Consider the following 23,382-nt stretch of genomic DNA (forward strand, 5'->3'; position numbering starts at 1 on the left):
CTGTACGCGAGATTTCCACACTCCTAAACATCCTTAGGTCCACTGTTTCCGATGTGATAGTGAAGTGGAAACATGAAAGGACACGTACAGCACAAAAGCGTACAGGCCGACCTCGTCTATTGAATTACAGAGACCGCCGACAGTTGAAGAGGATCGTAATGTGTAGTAGGTAGACATTTATCCAGACTATCACACAGGAATTCCAAACTGCATCAGGATCTACTGCAAGTACTATGACAGTTAGGCGGGAGATGAGAAAACTTGTATTTCATGATCGGGCGGCTGCTCATAAGCCACACATCACACTGGTAAATGCCGAAGAAGCGTAAACATTGAACGACTGAACACTGGAAAAACGTTGTGAAGAGTGACGAATCACGGTACACAGTGTGGCGATCCGATGGCAGGGGTGGGTATGGTGAATGCCCGGTGAATGTCATCTGTCAGCAAGTGTAGTGCCAACAGTAAAATTCGGAGGCAGTGGTGTTATGGTGTGGTCGTGTTTTTCATGGAGGGGGCTTGCACCCATTTTTGTTTTGCGTGCAACTATCACAGAAAAGGCCTACATTGATTTTTTAAGTACCTTCTTGTTTCCCACGGTTGAAGAGCAATGCGGGGATGGCGATTGCATCTTTCTCCACGATCGAGCACCTGTTCATAATGCACGGCCTGTGGCGGATTGGTTACACTACAATAACATTCCTGTAATGGCCTGGCCTGCACAGAGTCCTGACGTGAATCCTCCTGCGAGAGTGCAAGCTGTCATCAAGGCTAATGGGGTGCCAACACTATATTGAATTCCAGTGTTACCGATGGAGGGCGCCACGAACTTGTAAGACATTTTCAGCCAGGTGTCCGGGTACTTTTGATCACATTGTGAAACTCTTGAACTGATGAACCAGTACATATGACTGAACGAAATAAACACCAATTTTCAACCATTTCTATAATGGTGCGGCAGTGCGACCTAACAAAAGAACACCCAAAATTAATTGGGTGACCCCCATTGTCTGAGTTACAATGAAAATGAAACGAAGCAAGAAGTAAACAGCTACAGATATTGTTGCTCGACATCGTTAATACAAGACCTCAAACTGCAGTTTACACTACAAGCACGATGAGGAAACTACGAATCCCTGACTACCAGGACCCCTGATTTGTCAGTCATAAAACATGTCAGCCATACAAAGGGAAGACGTATACTTTCCCACCAATCCTCAACTCTCAATCTTCATGAACGGACACCATGTGTGTTTCTGGAATGGCAAGAAATTAGCTTCCATGCCACAACGAATATAATAGTGTATTATTTCCCTATGGCATCATACCTCACACTGATGTTGATGGATATCGGTTCCAAACGGAAAGAAGTGTAATCATTTAATATTAATTTTGTGATGTATATCTCCGCAAAGTTTAATAAATTTAGGACTATCGCCTCATGATGTAACGATTTCCATGTCCGTTACTGTAAGTGGAGTGATAATTGTACTGACGTACTAAATTCTGAAGAATTCTACGTAACCAGCTTAGCGCCCACTGTTTTGCTTGCGTGAACTGTGTGGTCTGCAGAGATTTTTTTGTTTTTCTCCGTTAATCGAATTTTAAGTTGTTGACAAATTGCAAATCTTCTAAGGTTTTCATGCTAATTATGGCCATAGGGGCCATAGTCTTTAGCGAATATACTTCTGATGAAAAAGTGATTCTGGTAGCTGGTGGCCAAGGTTTTTGTTATCATGCCTTTTGCGTTCTTGTGGTAATATTTCCATAGAAACTTTCATGCCTCAATAAATCTTTTTATTTCGAACCGAGAAGTGAAATACCAGTTTTACAGATGTAGGTTTAAGAATTTCTTAATATAACGAAATAATTTGCGAAAATTTTTCGTCCTCTACTGCACCCTCTTAGCAATTGAATTTCCAAAAACACTGAAGCACGTATTTTTTATTTCTAACCAAAAAATGAGATACCAGTTTTCATAGATGTAGCTTTCAAAATATATTAATTGTTACTTCATAATTATTTATTTTCAAAAAAGATTTCACCCACTATTTTATCCCCTTAGTGGTTGAATTTCCAAAAATACTGAAACACGTATTTTTTATTTCTTACTGAGAAACCAAACATCAGTTTTCATAATTATAGCTTCATAATTGCCGCAGTAGCAACATAGTTTCAATAAAGTGTTTCATCTCCTGCTTCTCCCTTATAGGGGTGGAATTTCTAAAAATCATTTCTTAAACGACGGGAATAGTGTAAGATCAAAGCCCCCTGCAAATTTCAAGCTTCTATCATTAGAGGTTTGGCCTGGGCGTCAGCTAATGTGTCTGCTCGCTCTTTTCTTCGCTAGCGTATCACAGCACAAATTACTGCCAGTTATTAATTACTGCAAAAAATTAACTCACACATCAAATTAACGGTCCAGCTCATCTGCAGATTGCGGCGCTGCATGCGACCAATCAACCAGCGTTGTTTGTTGTTTACATTATCGGTAATTGTGTAGCAATTATATTTAAGAGATTGCGTTATTAGCTTCAATAAACAATGACTATACTAGCATTATAATTAAGATTACATGCGTGGGTGTTTGGGAGGACCATACAGATCTAGCACTGTTTCTAGTGCGCACTGTGCGTGGAAGATGGTGCAGCAGGAATGATGGAAATGAGGGATCGATGAAGAGCTGCATCGTGAGGTGGCACTGGGCACTGAAAGTACGAACATTTTACACAGTTATGACGAAAATGTCAATAACAATACGTTGAACGCTTGCACATATTCGAAATCAGTTCGAAATCTGTGTGCGCATGCAAAGATTAGACAACATGACACTAGCTCAGAGGAAATTGCGAAAATATGGATAAGAAGATGTCAAGAAAAAGGCGAAGGTTCTCTATGTAAAGAAATTACCTGGGACCAAGATCGAGCCTCTTCAGAGAAGAGTGAAAAATTCTCGCTGTGCCAGTGAGTGCGATTGCTGTCGGCCACCTTTATTCTACACGCATAAAATTTGGTAACGGTACCCCTTAGCTGCTAGATACTTGTCTGACTTGGTGGTACGTACCGACGAATAAGTTATTTGTTCGGGTGGGCATGCAGACTGTTATTATGGAGACCTGATAATACCCGATACGGCCTAAATCACATTGTTATCATAACACTTAGCAGAAGGATAAGCTTCTTATTCCCCACGAACTCCTCGTACTCGTCCATTCCACGTGATGCTTGCGTTCTACCAAACATGGTGATGGGTAGAATCGAGAACTCTCGTCTCGAGAACCAGTGTGAATGGAATACACATCTGGAGAGCCGACAATTTTACGAGTACAGCCTGTCTGCTAGTCGCTCCATATACCTCTGCTACGAACCCGGTAGTAAGTACTTGGAAAGTACTCTTTCCAAACAGTAAGTGATATTTGTACCAAGGTTGGTTGAAATCAATCCAGTGATTTAGAAGGAGATGTGGAACGTACATACATACACACACTTTTACATGTACATATTATCAAAGCATTCCTAGAGCAACGAGTGCTCCAGCACTTAGAATGTATACTTAACTGTTCAAGAAAAATAAAGCATAACTATTTACTGTAACTACAAACTTTTTTGCATTGAGGCTACTGTTGATTGTCGCGTCATTATAAATTATGCAGTTCACTGAAAATCTTTCCGACGTGATTTTTTTTCTGAAAATGAAGTAACCGCCATGTCATCAGGAAAGATTTCACCGAGAGAGGTAGTGCAGTAATTAGCATACTGGATTCGCTTTCGGGAGGACAACGTTTCAGATCCCCGTCTGGATATCCAGATTTAGGTTTCCCGTCATTTCCCTCAATCGCCCCCAGGCAAATGCCGGGATGGTTCCTTTGTAAAGGATATGGTCGATTTTTCTCCCCATCCTTACGTATCCCGAGCTTCGTGCTTTGACTCTGAAGCACGTCGTAGACGAAGGAATATTAAACTCCAACAGCGCGGGATTAGCCGAGCGGTCTCAGACGCTGCAGTCATGGACTGTGCGGCTGGTCCCGTCGGAGGTTCGAGTCCTCCCTCGGGCATGGGTGTGTGTGTTTGTCCTTAGGATAATTTAGGTTAAGTAGTGTGTAAGCTTAGGGACTGATGAATTTAGCACTTAAGTCCCATAAGATTTCACACACATTTGAACATTTTTAAACTCCAAATATTCCTTCCTCCTAGTTCAACTCGTTACTGATTAGTACAACCGGCTAGAATTAATATACACATGTAGCAATAACAACTGTTTGTTTGTTGACTGTGAACACAACTCACTGCAGTCTCAGCGAACGAATGTCCACACGACTTGAATACTACTGAAACGTTAGTCTTTGACAGTTACAACACATCGAGTTACGAACTCACGTGACGTGCTGTGACGAGCGCTTGGGCGGCCGCGCAAGCCCGGAAACAAAGGATGAGTGGAGAAGTCATTAATGAATATGAAATTATGTGAAAAATTCGGAATCTTTTGCTGAGGAACAAACAACTGCTGTACCCATAGTTTGCATATCAATTTTATTTCAAAGTATTCAATGATTAAATCGCGAATTAAAACACGTAAATAATTAGAGAAACGAAAGAAATTCTGTAATAATAATTCCATATGTACAGGGGAAGTAAACTTTGTAAACAGGCTTCGGATGCTGTTATTCTGAGGGGAATTAATAAATTGGTCAGTATGGTGGCGGCAGTCAAAAAGATTCAAGTTCCAACGGAGGGTCTTCATGGTCTTGAAGCGCGCACGGATACAGAAAAGCCCGCAGTCCCAACGGGCGAGATTGCGCCAGTTTAGGAAACCTCTGGTGCAAAAAGGAAGCGACGGGTTCTATGGCCCAGCAGGCGACAGGTAGCGGTTTATCCATCTAGCAAGTTGGCACCAGAACTACTTTTTTCAGACGTAGGCACACAAGTGTGAGGTGCCGACCAGCTAACTAAATCCTGAGCATCGCCGCTCCGGCCCATTCTGCAACATCTTCTTGGAACGCCACCAGCTGCCGTCTCGCCCGCGACTGTGCCTTGTCGATAGATACGCTCCGTCGTGCTGCGGAAAAGTTTAACGGTTCGTTACTTCGAACACAGTCTAGTAATGATACCCCGAACCGATCCCCGTTTCGGTCGTTTGGCGATCGTGAGTATTTCGCGTTGCTGCGGGAGGGCAGCAGCGTCAGCCATGCGGTAAGGTTCACCGAAATCTACCACCCCCTTTCTGTTGCCGAAACCTAATTCTCTTGGTTCAGTATTCTCACTCCGAACTGTTTGCGTACTTGCTTAGTTACAGGTCAACGCTCTCTCTGTATGTCATTCTGTGACTGTGTCTATGGCAGTGGAGGCTGTCTTGTGAGTGTATCTATGGCAGTGGAGGGTGTCTTCAGTCAACAGTCCGTTGTTCTTTGGTAATTTCAGAACATACATCTTTGTGAAACTTCCTTGAAAGTTAAAGTGCCCGACCGAGACCCGAACTTGGGACCTTTGCCTTTCGCGAGCAAGTACTCTACCAACTGAGCTACCCAAGCACTACTCACGACCCGTCTCGACAGCTTCAATTCTGTCAGTACCTCGTATCCTATCTTCCAAACTTCACAGAAGCTCTCTTGCGAAGCTTGCAGAGCTAGCATTCCTGGAAAAAAGGGTATAGGGGAGACATGCTTAGCAACAGCCTGGGGGATGTTTCCAGAATGAAATTTTCACTCTGCAGCGAAGTGTGCGCACATATGAAACTTTCTGGAAGGTTAAAACTGTGTGCCGGACCTAGACTCGAACTCTGGACCTTTTCTTTTTCGGGCACGTGTTCTACCAACTTAGCTACCCAAGCATTCCCCAAGCTGTGGCTAAACCATGTCTCTGCAATATCCTTTCTTCCAGGAATACTAGTTTTGCACGGTTCGCAAGAGAGCTTCTGTGAAGTTTGGTAGGTAGGAGACGAGGTACTCGCAGAATTTAAGCTGAGGACGCTTCGCGAGATGCTTGGGTAGCTAGGTTGGCAGATCAATTTCCCGCGAAGTGCAAAGGTCCCGCGTTCGAGTCTGGGTCCAGCATACAGTTTTAACCTTCCAGGAAATTCCATATCACCGCACTTTCCGCTGCAGAGTGGAAATTTCATTCTGGGAATCTCTTTGTGTTAGTTTCTAAATATTTCATTTGTGTCCCGACTTCTACCACCTTTCCTCAGTTATGCATTCAAATCAATGGCTCCCTGCAAGTAGGGCGTCCACGCCTTCCCACCGTCTCATACCGGGTAGAATAATAACATGAGAGCCGGCTGGCGTACCAGTGTTTAGCTCGCCCGCTCAATGGGGCAAGCTCTTTTTATTCAGGCAGCCGGGATACGAAAACTATGGCAGTCAGTATAGGTGATGTAGCACACAATGCATAGCAGATGCTTACCATGACGAAGTCTACAGCCATTATCGTGGGCGATGGGTAGGGAGGTGTCGTGCATGAGTAACGACACGGTCTCACGAGGCTGTGAGCTCGTGGGCAATCAAGTCGCAGGTCCAGGTAAGTGGAGCCCTCAGAAGCCTCTGATGGACGTCCAGCGGCTGGAGTTCACGACGAGGGCGAGAAAGCAATGTCCGCCGGGCAGCAGCTGCAGTGGCAAGCGTTGAGTCCCTAAAGTAGAGTAGGGAGGATTCATGATCGGTGAGGATTCATGATCGGTCTGGAGTCCGGCGTATGACTGGCCACCGAACGATCCGCTATCTTCTCTTTCTGGGGGGGGGGGGGGGGGTGAAGGATGTTTGGCAGTGTTTACTGCAACAGTAGTGTGAATTACAGTTCATTTATTTCTTCAGTGTACTGGTGTGTCGTCCCGTGAGTGGTAGTAACATTGGACAGTAGGGTCTTAGTAATGTTTTTGTAATTTCAACATTGCAGCACAGTCTGCAATCGTGATAATCTAATATATAAGAAACTATCAGCCTCGATTGCGGTAATGAGACCAACCTTTATCTAGGTTTCAGCCCAAATAATTGAGCCTTCTTCAAAAGATATACCTGAATCTATAATTTGTCTAAGAGGGCATGGTCTAGAAATAAAACTAAAACAGCCAGAGTAGGCGTAGCCACATTTAAAAAATGCGGTACATAAGTACTAAGTCAACACCAAGACTTAACGTAAGCTCTGGCGTGCACCTCGTGTCCATGGACGCCATGCGGTGGGCCTCGGGAACTCACGTGGAACCAAGCAGGACTAGACAATGCGCTGCGAATCAGCATGGCAGGGAACATTGCCAATGTCTGACTGAAACCATGACTGTCAAAGATAAAAGACCAACGCAATTATATCTTAAAAGAAATAACTTATAGAAAGGTTGAAAATCTTAAACATAAAGCCTCTGCACCAGGTTATGACTAAAATGTAACAAACTGTGTCTGGATTTATATAAGTTCGAGCACACTACCCCGACTTACACTATTAGAATATATCGGCCCTTTCACAACGAATGCTGCATAACGCACCCATCGTTATTAATGAAAGATGACGTAGGACATAGAACAGCGAAACTGTAGTATGTAAACACCATAATGCAATAATCTCGGTTAGCCTGTACACCTGGCATATAAGTGGTTACTAGCCCACGAGCGGTGAAATGGAGCCTCAAGTGACAAGATGAAGTTTAGCTGGTCCGCCTCGGCCTTTCGGGATTTAATTCCGTTTATATTTATTTGTAGTTGCAATCCAGAGACGACTTCATCCTTGTCCATTTATGGCATGCACATGGGCATATTAATTGCTATCTTTTTTTCTTTTTAATTGTTCCCTGTTAAGAACATGCCGTTTTCCCATGTCAAGTGTCCATAAAATTTTACTGTGTGTCTTTTCGGGTCAAGGACGTTTTATCATATCATATATCTATTTAATAATAGCCTTTAATATAAGAGGCATAATTCTCTTTTGTAGCGCGTAGTGAAATTGACCTCTGTCGGTCGATGGAGTATAAGGGCGATGAAAGGGCGTTGCACGACCGTTCATACAACTACCATACCTTTTGCACATAAAACATAATTTGACATATGCTGGTCATTAGCTATTACACGGCGATGAAATGGCGTTGTTGGTTCACTCACGCGTTATTTGTAGTAATAAGATAAAAAATTAATCTTGATAATATTCTTCATTCAGTGCGTGTCAGCAATAAGACATATATCTACACCTGATAAAAACACCTAGACCATATGTGTACAGGTTAACCGAGATTATTGCATTATGGCGTTTACATACTACAGTTTCGCTGTTTTTATGCCCTATCTCATCTTTCATTAATAACGATGGGTGCGTTATGCAGCATTCGTTGTGAAAGGACCGGTATATTCTAATAGTGTAAGTAGGGATAGTGTGTTCGAACTTAATATAAAAAAATGTGTGTGAAATCTTATGGGACTTAACTGCTAAGGTCATCAGTCCCCAAGCTTACACACTACTTAACCTAAATTACCCTAAGGACAAACACACACACCCATGCCCGAGGGAGGACTCGAACATCCGCCGGGATCAGCCGCACAGTCCATGATTGCAGCGCCCTAGGCCGCTCGGCTAATCCCACGCGACGAACTTATATAAATCCAGGCACAGTTTGTTACACTTTAGTCATAACCTGGTGCAGAGGCTTTATGTTTAAGATTTTCAACCTTTCTATAAGTTATTTCTTTTAAGATATAACTGCGTTGGTCTTTTATCTTTGACAGCCATGGTCTCAGTCAGACATTCGCAATGTTCCCCGCCATGTTGATTCGCAGCGTGTTGTCTAGTCCTGCTTGGTTCCACGTGAGTTCCCGAGGCCCACCGCACGGCGTCCATGGAGACGAGGCTCACGCCAGAGCTTAAGTCAAGTCTTGGTGTTGACTTAGTACTTATGTACCGCATTTTTTAAATGTGGCTACGCCTACTCTGGCTGTTTTAGTTTTATTTCTAGACCATGCCCTCTTAGACAAATTATAGTTTCAGGTATATCTTTTGAAGAAGGCTCAATTATTTGGGCTGAAACCTAGGTAAAGTTGGTTTCACTACCGCAATCGATTCTGATAGTTTCTTATATATTAGTAGTGTGCCTTACTATGTGTCAAGTAAGGCCATGAGCTGTCGAAAGTGGTCTCTGTCGTCATGTCTTCCGCCAAGGCGGCGGATGAGCGGGGAAGGGGATTCCGTTGTCTTTTCATATGTCCTGCAGGCGTGATTTTGGAAGCCAGCAAGGACTTCCATTTCTTGTGCTGCATCGTGCAGGGGTTGGGCTAGAAACCGTAGGGTACTTGAAGTATACTCCGTTGGGCGTCGTCTTACATCTGCTAGATAGAGCGTAGCTGGTAGTTAGCTGCAGTGCCCCTTGCCTCATGTGATCCATGATTGGGCGGACACAAGCCCGAGAGAGTGTGAAGCCACAGTCGACTGGCAAGGCGGATACTCCTTGCAGTAGTGCGCCAAGTCGTTGCTGCACCTTCCGTTTAACATCGCGTACATGCTTTTTCCAGCTGATCATAGGTTCAAGGTTGACGCCCAAGGTACACTACTGGTCATTAAGATTTCTACACCAAGAAGAAATGCAGATGATAAACCGGTATTCATTGGAAAAATATACTATACTAGAACTGACAACACATTACATTTTCACGCAATTTGGGTGCATAGAATCTGAGAAATCAGTACCCAGAACAACCACCTCTGGCCCTAATAACGGCCTTGATACGCCTGGACATTGAGTCAAACATAGCTTGGATGACGTGTACAGGTACAGCTGCCCATGCAGCTTCAACACGGTACCACAGTTCATCAAGAGTAGTGACTGGCGTATTGTGATGAGCCAGGTGCTCGACCACCATTGACCAGACGTTTTCAGTTGCTGAGAGACCTGGAGAATGTGCTGGCCAGGGCAGCAGTCGACCATTTTCTGTATACAGAAATGCCTGTACAGTACCTGCAACATGCGGTCGTCATTATCCTGCTGAAATGTAGGGTTTCGCAGGGATCGAATGAAGGTTAGAGACAAAAGTTGTAACACATCCGAAATGTAACGTCCACTGTTCAAAGTGCCGTCAATGCGAACAAGAGGTGACCTAGACGTGTAACCAATGGCACCCCATACCATTACGCCGGGTGATACGCGAGTATGGCGGTGACGAACACACGCTTCCAATGTGCGTTCACCGCGATGTCGCCAAACACGGATGCGACCATCATGATGCTGTAAACAGAACCTGGATTCATCCGAAAAAATAACATTTTGCCATTCGTGCACCCAGGTTCGTCGTTGAGTACACCATCGCAGGCGTACCTGTCTGTAATGCAGCTTCAAGGGTAACCGCAGTCATGGTCTCCGAGTTGATAGTCCATGCTGCTGCAAACGTCGTCGAACTGTTCGTGCAGTTGGTTGTTGTCTTGCAAACGTCCCCATCTGTTGACTCAGGGATCGAGACGTGGCTGCACGATCCGTTACAGCCATGCGGATAAGATGCCTGTCATCTTGACTGCAAGTGATACGAGGCCGTTGGGATCCAGCACGGCGTTCCGTATTACCCTCCTGAACCCACCGATTCCATATTCTGCTAACAGTCATTGGATCTCGACCAACGCGAGCAGCAATGTCACGATACGATAAACCGCAATCGCGATAGGCTACAATCCGATCTTCATCAAAGTCGGAAACGTGATGGTACGCATATTTCTCCTCCTTACACAAGGCATCACAACAACGTTTCACCAGGCAACGTTGGTCAACTGCTGTTTGTGTATGAGAAATCGGTTGGAAACTTTCCTGATGTCAGCACGTTGTAGGTGTCGCCACCGACGCCAACCTTGTATGAATGCACTGAAGAGCTAATCATTTGCATATCACAGCATCTTCTTCCTGTCGGTTAAATTTCGCGTCTGTAGCACGTCATCTTCGTGGTGTAGCAATTTTAATGGCCAGTATTGTATTTTGCAGCATCAGCCTGTTGTATAGCCTCGCTGAAGAGCTGTAGTTGCGGCATCACTGGACGACGTCTCTTGGTGAACAGTACAGCTTGGCTCTTACTCTCATTGAAGCCTATCCTCCACTTGGCTGCCCATCCCTAGGTGTGAACATACTTCCTGCAGTAGTCGATGTATGACTACCAGCCATTAACTTCTCGTAGTGAGGGCGGTGTCGTCTGCGTAAACTGCCCAAGTAACTTGAAGTGTCGTGGGCAGGTCCGACGAAGAAAACGACTAGAGGACTGACCCAAGCACGGATCCTTGGGGAGACCTGCCTCGGCGAATCGGATGGTAGAAGTGGCCTCATCGACTTGGACTACGAACGTCCTCTCTTGGAAATAAGTTCCCATCAGCTGAATGTAGTGGCCATGAAACCCAAAAGTGAAAAGCTTATACTGTAAGCCTGGATGCCGAAAGCTGTCAAACGCTCCCTTCATATCCAAAAAGAGGGCACCAGAATATTCCGCATAGTCGAAGGCGACCGTGGTCTCTTCTACCACTCGAAGGAGTTGGAACGTGGTTGAATGCCGTTCTCTGAACCAATTGCTCTGGAATTAGAAGCGTATCTTCTGTGACTTTCTGAGATATCCGTACCAGGAGGTGCTGGCCGCCGAGAGGAAGACCGGCGACCTAAATACCCGTCAGTGGAGACACTGCGGCACGATATAACGTGGACACGTAACCGCGCGGAAGCGAATTGGTGCTTGCGACTGCACCGCTGCAACGCATATTGGTGCGGCTCGCGCTCCCTGACGCTGTGGCGGCTGCGGTTGATCTGGAGGAAATGAGCACAGCGCATCTTCTGTTAACAAGTGATCGCCCGAAGTAAAGCCGGGGTCGTGCCTGGCCCGTGCTACACGTCTGCAAGTGTGGTGGCCAAGCGTTTAGGGCCGCAGCCCTGCATAAGCCACTCTCCTTCCTTGAGGTAGTTTTCGTGCTATCAGGTATGTGGCTTCACATCCTCAGAGTGGCGCAATACCAACATCCAACTGCCCACTTCCACCGGACTCACTATAAGCTATTTCTCCCGGAATGACATGGAAGAGCACGGTAGCGGACGCCCATCCGTGCTCCCTATTTTATACTCGTAAGAAATGTCAGCCGCGCGGAGGGGCCGCGCGGTTTGAGGCGCCATTTCGCGGATTGCGCGGCCCCTCCCGCCGGACGTTCGAGTCTTCCCTCGAGTATGTGTGTGTGTGTGTGTGTGTGTGTGTGTGTGTGTGTGTGTGTGTGTGTGTGTGTGTGTGTGTGTGTGTGTATTGTTCTTAGCATAAGTTAGTTTAAGTAGTGCGTAAGTCTAGGGACCGATGACCTCAGCAGTTTGGTCCCATAGGAATCCACACACATTTGACCATTTGAACTTAAAAAGCTTTAAATGGCTCTAAGCACTATGGAACTTAACATCTGAGGTCATCAGTCCCCTAGACTTTGAACTAATTAAACCTAATTAACCTGAGGACATCAAACACAACCAAGCCCGAGGCAGGATTGGAACCTGCGACCGTAGCAGCATCGCGGTTCCGGACTGAAGTGCCTTGAACCGCTCGGCCACAGCGGCCAGCACCAAATGAACTGTCATTTGCTCATAGTGCCTATCTTCCGCAGACTCTTAACTTGCCACATCATTGGAAAGGTCGCGTCTTCATCTTGTCTTTACTATTAGTGATGTTGCAGAATTTTCAGTAATTGGTAAAACATGAACTGTTTTGACTGCTACTGGCTTTCACTCTTGCTCGAGTCTTCCTGTATTTTGATAATCATCTGGTTTAGCTTGGACTATCAAGCAGTTTCCACTTTTCCTCGTTACAGGCTATCATATGTTATGTCCACTCCCTGTCCAAATTCAGTATATTGTTCACTTTCAAACAAAATTTGTACAAGTGTGCCCAACAATCCACAGTTGGACGTCTGTGCCCTGATTTTGTTAATTTGAAATAAATACACAGGATATGGAGCTTGTCCTGTCAAAAAGTGCATCACAGATTTGGAGGGGTTCGTGTAATTTATTGGAAGTGCTTGACGGATGCTTGTGAAAAATACACGGGCTTGCCTTAATGTTGTTCCCGCGTCCCAGTCATGCCGCCATTCGGAATACATCCATTCATTTAACTGCGTCTTGTCAATGGCGTCGTAGACAGTCCAATTCCTGTAAGTTTGCTAAATTGCCTCTGTGCAAGTAATGACAAGCTGTTAGATGCCGTACTTGTCTTTGGGACAAGTTCTAACTAGACCGGGATTGCTTCGGCACGCGTTGTACAAAAAGCGCCCATTGTTCCGACCAGCATTGCTCTGCAGACTCGATGCAATGGGGGAGTGACATATTCACTTTGTAATTTCGAGCCACGAACAGTTTAGGCGGACTAACTATTGCTCCCAATATGACATCGTGATGTACTTTTTTCGCAGACAATGGAAGCCGGTATTCCTTTGTAAATAATGTCAATATTTTCTGAGTAACTTTTCTTGTTATCTGTTTAATATTAGAAAATCCATTTTTCGTCGAAAATGGCATCCAAATATTTGCATGTTTCGCATCTTAGAATGGGGACACCGGCTAGCTTCAATGCAGTATTTATTGCCAGCTCGTTTTATGTAGAATATATACTGTTTGATATGCGGCTGCTGCAAGCTTTTACTGTGAACACCTGATTGAATCAATTGGGTAGAGTTCTGGAGAACATCGAAAATACGTTGGAATAGAGACCGTCTCGGTTCTGGGATTTTCCAACACTACTGGGAAAGGAATCGCTGCATCCCCGCACACTCGACACAAGCGCTATTATTATCGATGGCGGCAAGGCAGCGTTCTTACGGAAAGCTCATATGAGAAGCAGTAAATAAATGACCTCGATTCGCTCACTGCCCGTGCGAAGACTTCCCAGTTGACGGTTTGCTGCCAAATGTGGCACGTTCCAACAGGCAAAATCTTGTGGGACTAGGGTTGCCAGGTGTCCAGCTTTGGCCGAAATGTCTGTTTTTTTACGATCTTCTCCGGCTACAAGTCCATCCTGTCCGACTTTTGTTCGGCTTCTTAGCGATCAAGTAGAGAATGCACAAGAACACCGTTTACAAAGCCGGCCGCTGTGGCCGAGCGGTACTAGGAGCTTCAGTCTGGAACCGAGCTACTGCTGCGGTCGCAGGTTATAATCCTGCCTCGGACATGGATGTGTGTGATGTCCTTAGGTTAGTTAGGTTTAAGTAGTTTTAAGTTTAGGGGACTGATGACCTCAGATGTTAATAGTGCTCAGAGCCATTTGAACCATTTTTTTAACCGTTTCCAAGCTAATGACATAAGCGCCAGAAATAAGTCTAAGGAGAAATGATGTGAAATACCGTAAGGCTATAGATACAACAACAAGTGCTAATCTAGAAAGAACATGAAGGTCGGTGCCAGTAAATTCTTTGATCAGTGGCAAAATTTCATGAAATTCATGGAAAAAAGACGCCTTTTCCTTTAGAAAGCTTTAGCCGTATGGAGTGTGGACAGCCTATTTCAAATCACATTATAATGAAGAATTTTATTCTAAATTATTGAAATTGACGGAATATTACTTTGCAATTCCGGGACATAATACAAACTACGAAGGTGTATTCCCTTTTATAAACGCCCAATGGATAAAAGTACCAATAAACTGCAAACCGAACAGTTGCAAAGATAATGTTATTGAGTAATTTAAAATTATCCTTTCAAGGGACCACAAAATGATTTCCAAGAAAAATAACGTTCGTGGTAAAGTGGGTTCAAATGAGATATGTCAATACTTAAGGTACATATTACTGTTGTTTACACTGAAATGACCAGACGTGTTGAATATCTTTTCGTTTCCAGTCACAGTAATACAGATAGTTTTTACATTGTTAAATGAAGAACTTTTATACTTTATTTTCACACTAGGGAGGGCACTGTGCTATTGAGAAGACTATACAACTAAAGTGCTACCGTAATTGCGAAATAATAAGGCTGTTTACTGATTGCTACCACGTTTAAGTTTGATCTCGCAAAAAGTTGTCTGTAATTATTTATCAGTATACAAGTGAAAATACCCATGTGACTCTATTTGAAACAGGTAGTTCTGCTTTTAGGGCTATTTGTGCGGCTAAATATAACACCGAGTTCGGATTTTCTGCTTTTGACGATCGCAACCCTATCTGGGACTCGACTTCTGGGATCGGGGCACGACTTTTTCTCATTCTGACTAAGACTACAGACTGTCTTTTATGGATATGATGTCTGTTCTTTCGGACATGTCCGACGCGCGTTGATATATATCAACGGGGACAGGTGAAAATGTGTGCCCCGACCGGGACTCGAACCCGGGATCTGCTTACTTGGCAGATGCTCTATCCATCTGAGCCACCGAGGGCACTGAGGATAGTGCGACTGCAGGGACCTTCTCGCTCACGCCTCCCGCGAGACCCACGTTCTCTCCTTGTATGTCCACACTGTGTTGGGCTGGGACACTACGAATTTAGTGTATGGACATGTATGTCCACACTGTGTTGGGCTGGGACACTACGAATGTAGTGTGTGGACATGTATGTCCACACTGTCTTGGGCTGGGACACTACGAATGTAGTGTGTGGACACACAAGGTGAGAATGTGGGTCTCGCTGGAGGCGTGCGCGAGAAGGTCCCTGCAGTCGTACTATCCTCAGTGCCCTCGGTGGCTCAGATGGATAGAGCGTCTGCCATGTAAGCAGGAGATCCCGGGTTCGAGTCCCGGGCAGGGCACAAATTTTCACCTGTCCTCGTTGGTATATATATATCAACGCCCGTCAGCAGCTGAAGGTATTAATATAATTCTAATTTTGTCTTTATGGAGATCCGACAACACAAACTACTTTCCAGAACACAATGCTGCCACTAAACAAAATAGGAGGATAAGCTTGAAATTGGATGACCGCAGCTGGAATGGGGGAATTAGTAACGTTCAGGATGCATTTGGTGTAGTACATCCACGTTATAGAAGAATATATGCTGCCGATTGTTCGGTCTCTTGATCCAGCAGAAGAGATGACTATCATCGATTTCATGCTCGATAAGAAGAGCGTGCTCACATCGAAAACAGGCAAAAATTTTGTGAACTGTCATTCCGAAGTATCATCGTTGAAATGATCCGCAAAATCTCGAGACTTAAATCCAATCGAACTTCTTTGGGTGCCGATAATTTGAGACTGGTAGTTCCACCAGGAACGCAGACTACTCGAGAGCCTTCGGAATCACGTTTCTACCACGCAGGAGAGCACTAGGTGACGTTGGCGTAGTTATAGCTCTGTCATCTCCTTCATCCATTGAAGATTAACGATGTGTTGGACAATGAGAAACTGACAGTAAAAGAAGCTACGTTTTACTTTAAATTTCATCTTTTTTCAGAAGAGAATGCGGTGATTTCCACAGTCCTCGAATTAGACATAAATAGAAAGTAATTTATTTTTATTTTCAATTTGCCATTTGTATATTATTAATTTTTATCGGTTTTTGGTAACACCTAGTCACTAAACACCATCAAAAAGCGTGTTTTCCACATGCTACTATCATATTTCGATTATTCTTTCAGCAGATAGGCGCTCATTTTTAATTTGTAGAAGCACACCTCATCTCAGAAAAACTAAAGTCACCAGTTGGAAAAGTTTCTTGTTCAGACTCACGTAGTGTAAGGTTATGAAATACGACGTATAACAGGCAACTTACTTTTGGAAAAAAATCCAACAACCAGTTACTTTTAAGAGTTGTTTATTGTGAAACAATTGCCATATTGCCGGCCGTTGTGGCCGAGCGTTTCTAGGCGCTTCAGTCCGGAACCGCGCTGCTGCTGCGGTTGTAGGTTCTAATTCTGCCTCGGACATGGATGTACGTGATGTCCTTAGGTTAATTAGAACTACTTAAACCTAAGTCTAGGGGTCTGATGACCTCAGATGTTAAGTCCCATAGTGCTTAGAGCCATTTAAACCATTACCATATTCTGACAAAAATACAGGTTACAGAGAAAATCCCACAGGAACGGAAATGCGCGTTTGATTATCCCTTTCACAAAAATGACGACAAGACAGATCTTAATGATTACAGAGGTATCTCAGTATTATCGGTCTCTAGACAAAACTCTCGCGAAGGCATTACTCAACAGACTAGAACCACATGCTGACACAAAGGTAGGTGAATGCCAAGCGGGCTTTAGAAAAGGAAGATCCTGAGTTGAACAGATTAGGAACCTACAAACACTCTTGAATGTCAGACGGGTAACACTGTCGTCACGTTCGTGACGTTAAAGTGGCCTACATGAAAGTGCCCTAAGATTCCATAGACAAGCGAACACTCTTTGACACACAAGAAGAATATCGTTACAATAGGCATTCCACAAACACCACACCCGAAATAAAATTTATGGAGAAACGTCAGAACCAATCGAGATACATACAAGGGTCAGACAAGGAGATGGTTTCTCGCCGCTTTTGTTCAACATGGTCTTGGACAAAATATCAAACGGTGGGAAGAAAAAGTAAAAGGGATTCAATTATGTAAACAGTGCAAACAACAAAATCGAGAAATTACGGATGATGTGGCAATAATCAGCAACACGACACAGAAAGCACTGGAATACTTCAAAAAATGGTTCTGAGCACTATGCGACTTAACTTCTGAGGTCATCAGTCGCCTAGAACTTAGAACTAATTAAACCTAACTAACCTAAGGACATCACACACATCCATGCCCGAGGCAGGATTCGAACCTGCGACCGTAGCGGTCACGCGGTTCCAGACTGAAGCGCCTTTAACCGCACGGCCACACCGGCCGGCACTGGAATACTTACACGAAGTCTCAGCCAAAACAGTTTTCAGATATTACATGAGATAACGCAATACATAGGACACGAGTCATGCACTGTAAATACGGTAAGGTTAACAGAATAGAAAAACTTCAGAAAGCGTACAAACTCACAAGGACGCACTACAATAACAGAAACACATCGAGGCAGGCGAAACTGAGGCACTATAATAGAGCTGTACTACCAGAAACTCTACGCATCGGAAACGACCACAGTCGGAGCATTGGGAATCACAGAGACAGAAAAAATAGAATTTAAAATCCTGAGAAAATTTTTTGGAGCAATACACGCAGATGGTACATGGATGAAAAGGCCAACCAAAGTATCATACGAGCGCACATGCAGACTGACAGACATGATCAGAAAAGGCCGACTAACATTTTGTGGACACATACGTAGAATGAACAATAGACTCACAAAGATTTTTGATATTGTAAACAGCTCAATAAAAAGCACTTTCCTTCAAAAAAATAGAAGAAGATTAAAACAATCAGGAATTAATAGGGAAATGATGAACGAAAGATAAAAATTCAGAAACAAAATTATGAACTCGTAGTTTGAACTAAAAGAGAGGAAGAAAACAGGGAAAATATGAACATAACAAGGAAAAAAAGAACACAGTCAAAAAATGAAGACTTTTGGGAAGAAACAAAGAAGAAGGGAACAAGAAAAAAAGGAACAGTCCTGCAACATTGTATTAAGAGCAAAAGCGTGTATTAATAATAATAATAATAATAATAATAATATCAGTTTTGAGGGCTTGCGAGTGTATGTCCAACCATTCTCATACGGCATTAAAATGTAAAAATATTTTGTATATTAAAAGTGTGAGCCTTCGTCGAACAAACACGTAATAATCTGCGTATTTCGAATTTGACACGCCTTTTCCGATAAAAACAATGCTTGTAAAACAATAGTAAGTTGAACAACGTGCAACTTGTTTCCTACATATAATATGAAAGGACAGCTTGAAAAATTAAACATTTTGATTGTACACTATTATTTAGCTTCTCCCCTGCTTAATAAGCTCATTGTGTAGACTGCGAGAAGAATGTATCAGGCGAGCGTCTATTATTAATGAACTGTCCGACGCTATTTTCGATAGTCACACTTAGACTTTTCGATAGACACACTTAGAAATTTCTATCGCCACAGATGAATATTTTTCTTAAAAACGTTTCTAGTTATCTGTGGATATGATCCATGACCATGTGTCATAGATACAACGGTTCACTGAAATAAAAATGCATAAAGAAAACATTACAGTGCGCTCGCTTTTAATCAGAAGCCCAGTCTTCTCTTTTCAAATTGCTGTTCAGTGAGCTGTGTTATCGTTATTATTGTTTCTCGACGAAGGAGCGCTATGAAAAAAAATAATAGTTTCATCGTAAGCTTGAAATTTCATTATTTATGTCGGCATTTTTTTGGTGTACTTTTAGTAAAATGTTTTGCTATTGTCCCTTGCGGCGGTTCAGGAGGTAGAGACGCTTGCATAATGTAATGTGTTATATACAGTGCCATGCAGATCTCTTTGGTAATACACTGCCACTCGTCACGGCAAACGGATCGTAAAAGTCTTTTTGTACGCGAGTGTACCGCTGTTACAGACAAAAAGAATAGGTATGCTTGCTCGTGTTTCAACCGAAGTCGCATTGAAAGAAAGTAAAAAGACGATCATGTTTTAATAACTTTCGTTTTCCCCATTGTGGCACACATTTGCGTAGCATGCTAAAGCTTTCCCGATTTTGCCAGGTATCGAAATTGCGCCATCAGGATGGCTTCGTTTGCGGTATGTTCCCGCCGTGACAGCTTATTACTACAGACCGACAGTATATCACGAACTGGTCGTGCAACAAACGAAATTTCGCCGGGAAGCACGCGCTTACGAAATGACACCGCGTGCGCACGTTGTCAGATACGGGCTGGCGACGCGCAGGGCTAAATTCGCATGTTGACATGTGTGCACGTAGGCGGGCCGGCGGGTTTTTCCCGTTCCGCGATTCAATTAAACAGTGCGTGCTTTCACATTTAGCCAGCAGATACACCGTGTTCCGACCAGCGCCCGGCCGCGGTCAGAGTTTCTGTCGTGTTGCCGCCCCCGGTGAACATATTATTGTTTGTCACCGCGGGTAAACAAATCACTTAGCTATTTGCAAGTCAGCGGGAAATGTGGGAGGTGCCGGAGGGAAACGGCCTACATGACACTGGGCGAACTTCTACCTGGTACATTGTGTGTGTAGCTTGTAATTGCCGCTTGGTTGTGTTAAGGGGTAGACTGTCTTGGACAATTCATTTGGCTTCCAATCTTGACGTTGTCATTTGCAGCCTCTCTCTTTTGAAGAACTCACAAAAATTAAGTATAGGACACTAACAGATTCGTTAACCCCTTCACAACTAAAATGAATTTTGGCTGTGGTAGCAAACATTAGCATAGCCAGAGATATAAGTGTGATTATACAAAAATAATTATAATTTACAACCATCAATTTTGATTAGACTTTAACATTTTTACTTGTCGTCATTAAATAGCACCATGAACTGCATAAAACGGTCGATCGACAAAAAGATGTCAAATCAACTAAACGACGGGGCCTGTTGCTTCCACCAAAGTTGCTCGTCATGTATTAATGTTCCAATGCTACTCTTTGTTGGAGATCGTTTGTCAAGCGATAAATGTGCAAAAATAGAGGGTGGCACAAACATTTAAAGGCACACCTATACACACTATACAGGAAACGAATCTGAGGACTTTATAATAAGGAGTTAATTATCGATTTTTTTTCTTTTCTGCAACAACATAAACTTTCTACAACTACATCTATTCTCAGTAAGTCATTACGGTTTCTGGTGGAGGCTGTTTCTGGTACCACTATCTGATTTCTCCCACCCTCTCTCCCCTTTCCCCCTTGCACTGATGAATGGCGCATCGGAAGAATCATTGTCTGTACTAGCTCTAATTTCTTGAATTGTTGTGGATATTTCGCGGTACATAGGTGGGGTGAAGTAATATGCTTCCCGACTCTTTCCGGGGCTCGCTCCCCCGGAATTTCAACTGTAAACCTATCCATGATGCACGTCTGTCTTGTATTGTCTGCCACTTGAGTTTGTTGAGCATCCACGTAAAGCTCTCGCGCCATTTAAACCATCCCGTGATGAAACGAGCTGCTCTTCGTTGGATCTTGTCTATTTCTTCTAGTAATTGAACATGATAAAGAGTCCCAGACTGACGAGCAATACTCAAGAATCGATCTAACAAGTATTTTGTAATCTACTTCTTTCATGAATGAATGAATTACGTATCCTAAGAATTATAGCTGTGAATCTCAGTCTGGCATCTGCTCTTCATAAAATTTGTCTTAAGTGACCGTTCCATTCCAGGTCGCCCCGGACGGCAACTGCTAGGTATTTTACTGTAGTTATAAAATGGTTCAAATGGCTCTGAGCACTATGGGACTTAACAGCTATGGTCATCAGTCCCCACTGTAGTTACATTTCCATAGACTTGTCGCCAATAGCGTAGTTGTACAGTAGTGGATTTCTTCGCCTATTTAAGGACAGCACTTCACATTTATTTGCGTTGAGAGTCAACTGCCAGTTCCTACACCAGTCACCAGTCCTCAGGAAGTCGTCTTGCAGTTCGCTATTCTCTTCTGGCGTACTGCACTCTTATAGACAATCTTATGGCAAGAAATGACCTTCACACAAACTGTTTAAAGTAATAACAGCCAGTTTAAATGCATGAATTAGAACTGCACATACAGAGATGTCCGGAAAAATGTAGGAACTCGTCGATAGTTAATATCTTTGGAACAAAATGACATCGCTGAAATTTTGCGCGGTGGCGTAGTCCATTGTTTTCTCAATAGATCTTGGCACACGTTTTCTAGCGAGTAACAGTGCAACTGGAATGAAATAAGATTGTCATTTGAACAACGCAAGGCCATATTGAAGTGGTACTTGAAGTACGAAAACATGATGGAAGTACAGCGGCAGTGACGTAATGTGTACGGAACTCATCCACCAACATGTACAACAATTTATGGTATTCGGAATAAATTTGAAACCGACGCATAAGGAAAGGTCTGGTCGACCAGAAACATCAAGAATTCTAACTTCTAGCTCTGCTGTGTTGCAACATTTTACTCGGTCACATCAGAAATCTGTGAAGCAGGGTGCACATGAAATCGGGGTAAGCCCATCAAGCGTACGAGCACTTCTGAAGACTGCAGAGTGGAAAGTTTACATTCCAAGATAGCTGCACGTTATGAACGAGGACTACCCGGATCGAAGGGTGGAATACTGCGAGTGGTTTGAAGGCATGCTTCGCGAGGATGAATGGTTTGCAGGGATGGTTATCTGGTCTAACGAGGCCCAATTCAAACTGGACGGTACCATAAACCGCCACGACTGCGTGTACTGGGCTTCTGAAAATCTTCACGTCCACGTGGACAAACACGTTAAACTACCGGGTGTTAAGTGTGGTGTGGTGTGTCATCACGCCGTTTGATAGCCCATTCTTCTTTGAAGGTACCGTAACTGGTAAGGTGTATCTTCATACGCTGCAAACATCGATTTTACCTGCGATCCGAGAGGCGTTGGGAAATAGATTTTACCTACCACAAGAAGGCGCTCCGCCTCTTTTCACTGCCACTGAGATGTCAGGGCCTACTTGGATGAAAATCTAAAAGAGGAACTGATGAGTATCCACCATCGTCTCCAGAACTTACACCTCTTGACTTCTACCTTCTACTTCTTCATCTTTCTCCTTGACTGCCCTTGCGTCACTGCCGTAAAATACTACAATCCAGACAAAAAAAGAAAAAAATAATCAGTCTTTTTCTTAGTTGTATCAGAATTAATTTTGCTGTCAAAAAGCCTTTCACCTTTTGAAAAGCTTTTTACTTACTGATATTCTACTTCTTGTCTCTTGCACAGAGCTTATATTTGCTAAGTGGCTAATAGAATTTGCTTGTTCGAATGTGTATCCTTGCGGGACGACATTCTGCATCGTACAAGGCAACTGTGCTTATTGCAGAGCTTTATATTGTCGACTTGAGACGCTCCAGGAGCTTCTTATCACAGCAACCATTGTCCGCCATTTCAACCGTGTTAACAATGCTTGGTGTAAATGGTGGACAATGACTGGTTGTGCTTTTTGGTAATATGATCTCGGAGCAACTCAAATCTAAAATGCACCGCTCTGAAATTCGCCCATTTTCCTAGTACGGTGCAGAATAATGGCCTGCAACAAAAACAGCACGGCGACGACTTTCTGCAGTGGAAATTAGAATGTTTCGGTGGACGTCCATCCCGACATTTCACGATCATGTGTACAATCAAGAAGCTCGCATGTTGTACGAAGTGGCATCTGCGGCGAGGAGGTGAAGCATAGCTGTCTATAGTCGTATGGACAAGTACTTCGAGGAGGTATAGAAATAACAGCAAAACGCGGGTTTTCGTTGATGGTATACCAACTAGGTTCCATAAAGACGTTAAGATAGCGGATCTCCACCCTTACTTACACATTTAAAGACAGGTAGCCAAAAGAGCGGACTCCGCTACATTGCGGGACAAACGCTGAGGAAGGAGACGAAATGTC

At 43.7% G+C, this 23,382-nt stretch overlaps 1 protein-coding gene and 2 non-coding genes across 3 annotated transcripts in view; 2 read left to right on the plus strand and 1 right to left on the minus strand.

Moving 5' to 3' along the window:
* Positions 1–23,382, plus strand: part of LOC124802711 (autophagy-related protein 16-1-like) — a 125,550-nt gene that overhangs the window by 83,184 nt on the left and 18,984 nt on the right. The window lies entirely within an intron of this gene.
* On the minus strand, positions 15,253–15,324 carry Trnat-agu. Its single transcript has one exon. It is a non-coding gene; the product is annotated as a tRNA-Thr (tRNA).
* Trnat-ugu lies at positions 15,617–15,691 on the plus strand. The gene has a single exon. It is a non-coding gene; the product is annotated as a tRNA-Thr (tRNA).

This window comes from Schistocerca piceifrons, chromosome 6 (assembly GCF_021461385.2).
Source record: "Schistocerca piceifrons isolate TAMUIC-IGC-003096 chromosome 6, iqSchPice1.1, whole genome shotgun sequence".
Lineage (NCBI taxonomy): Eukaryota > Metazoa > Arthropoda > Insecta > Orthoptera > Acrididae > Schistocerca > Schistocerca piceifrons.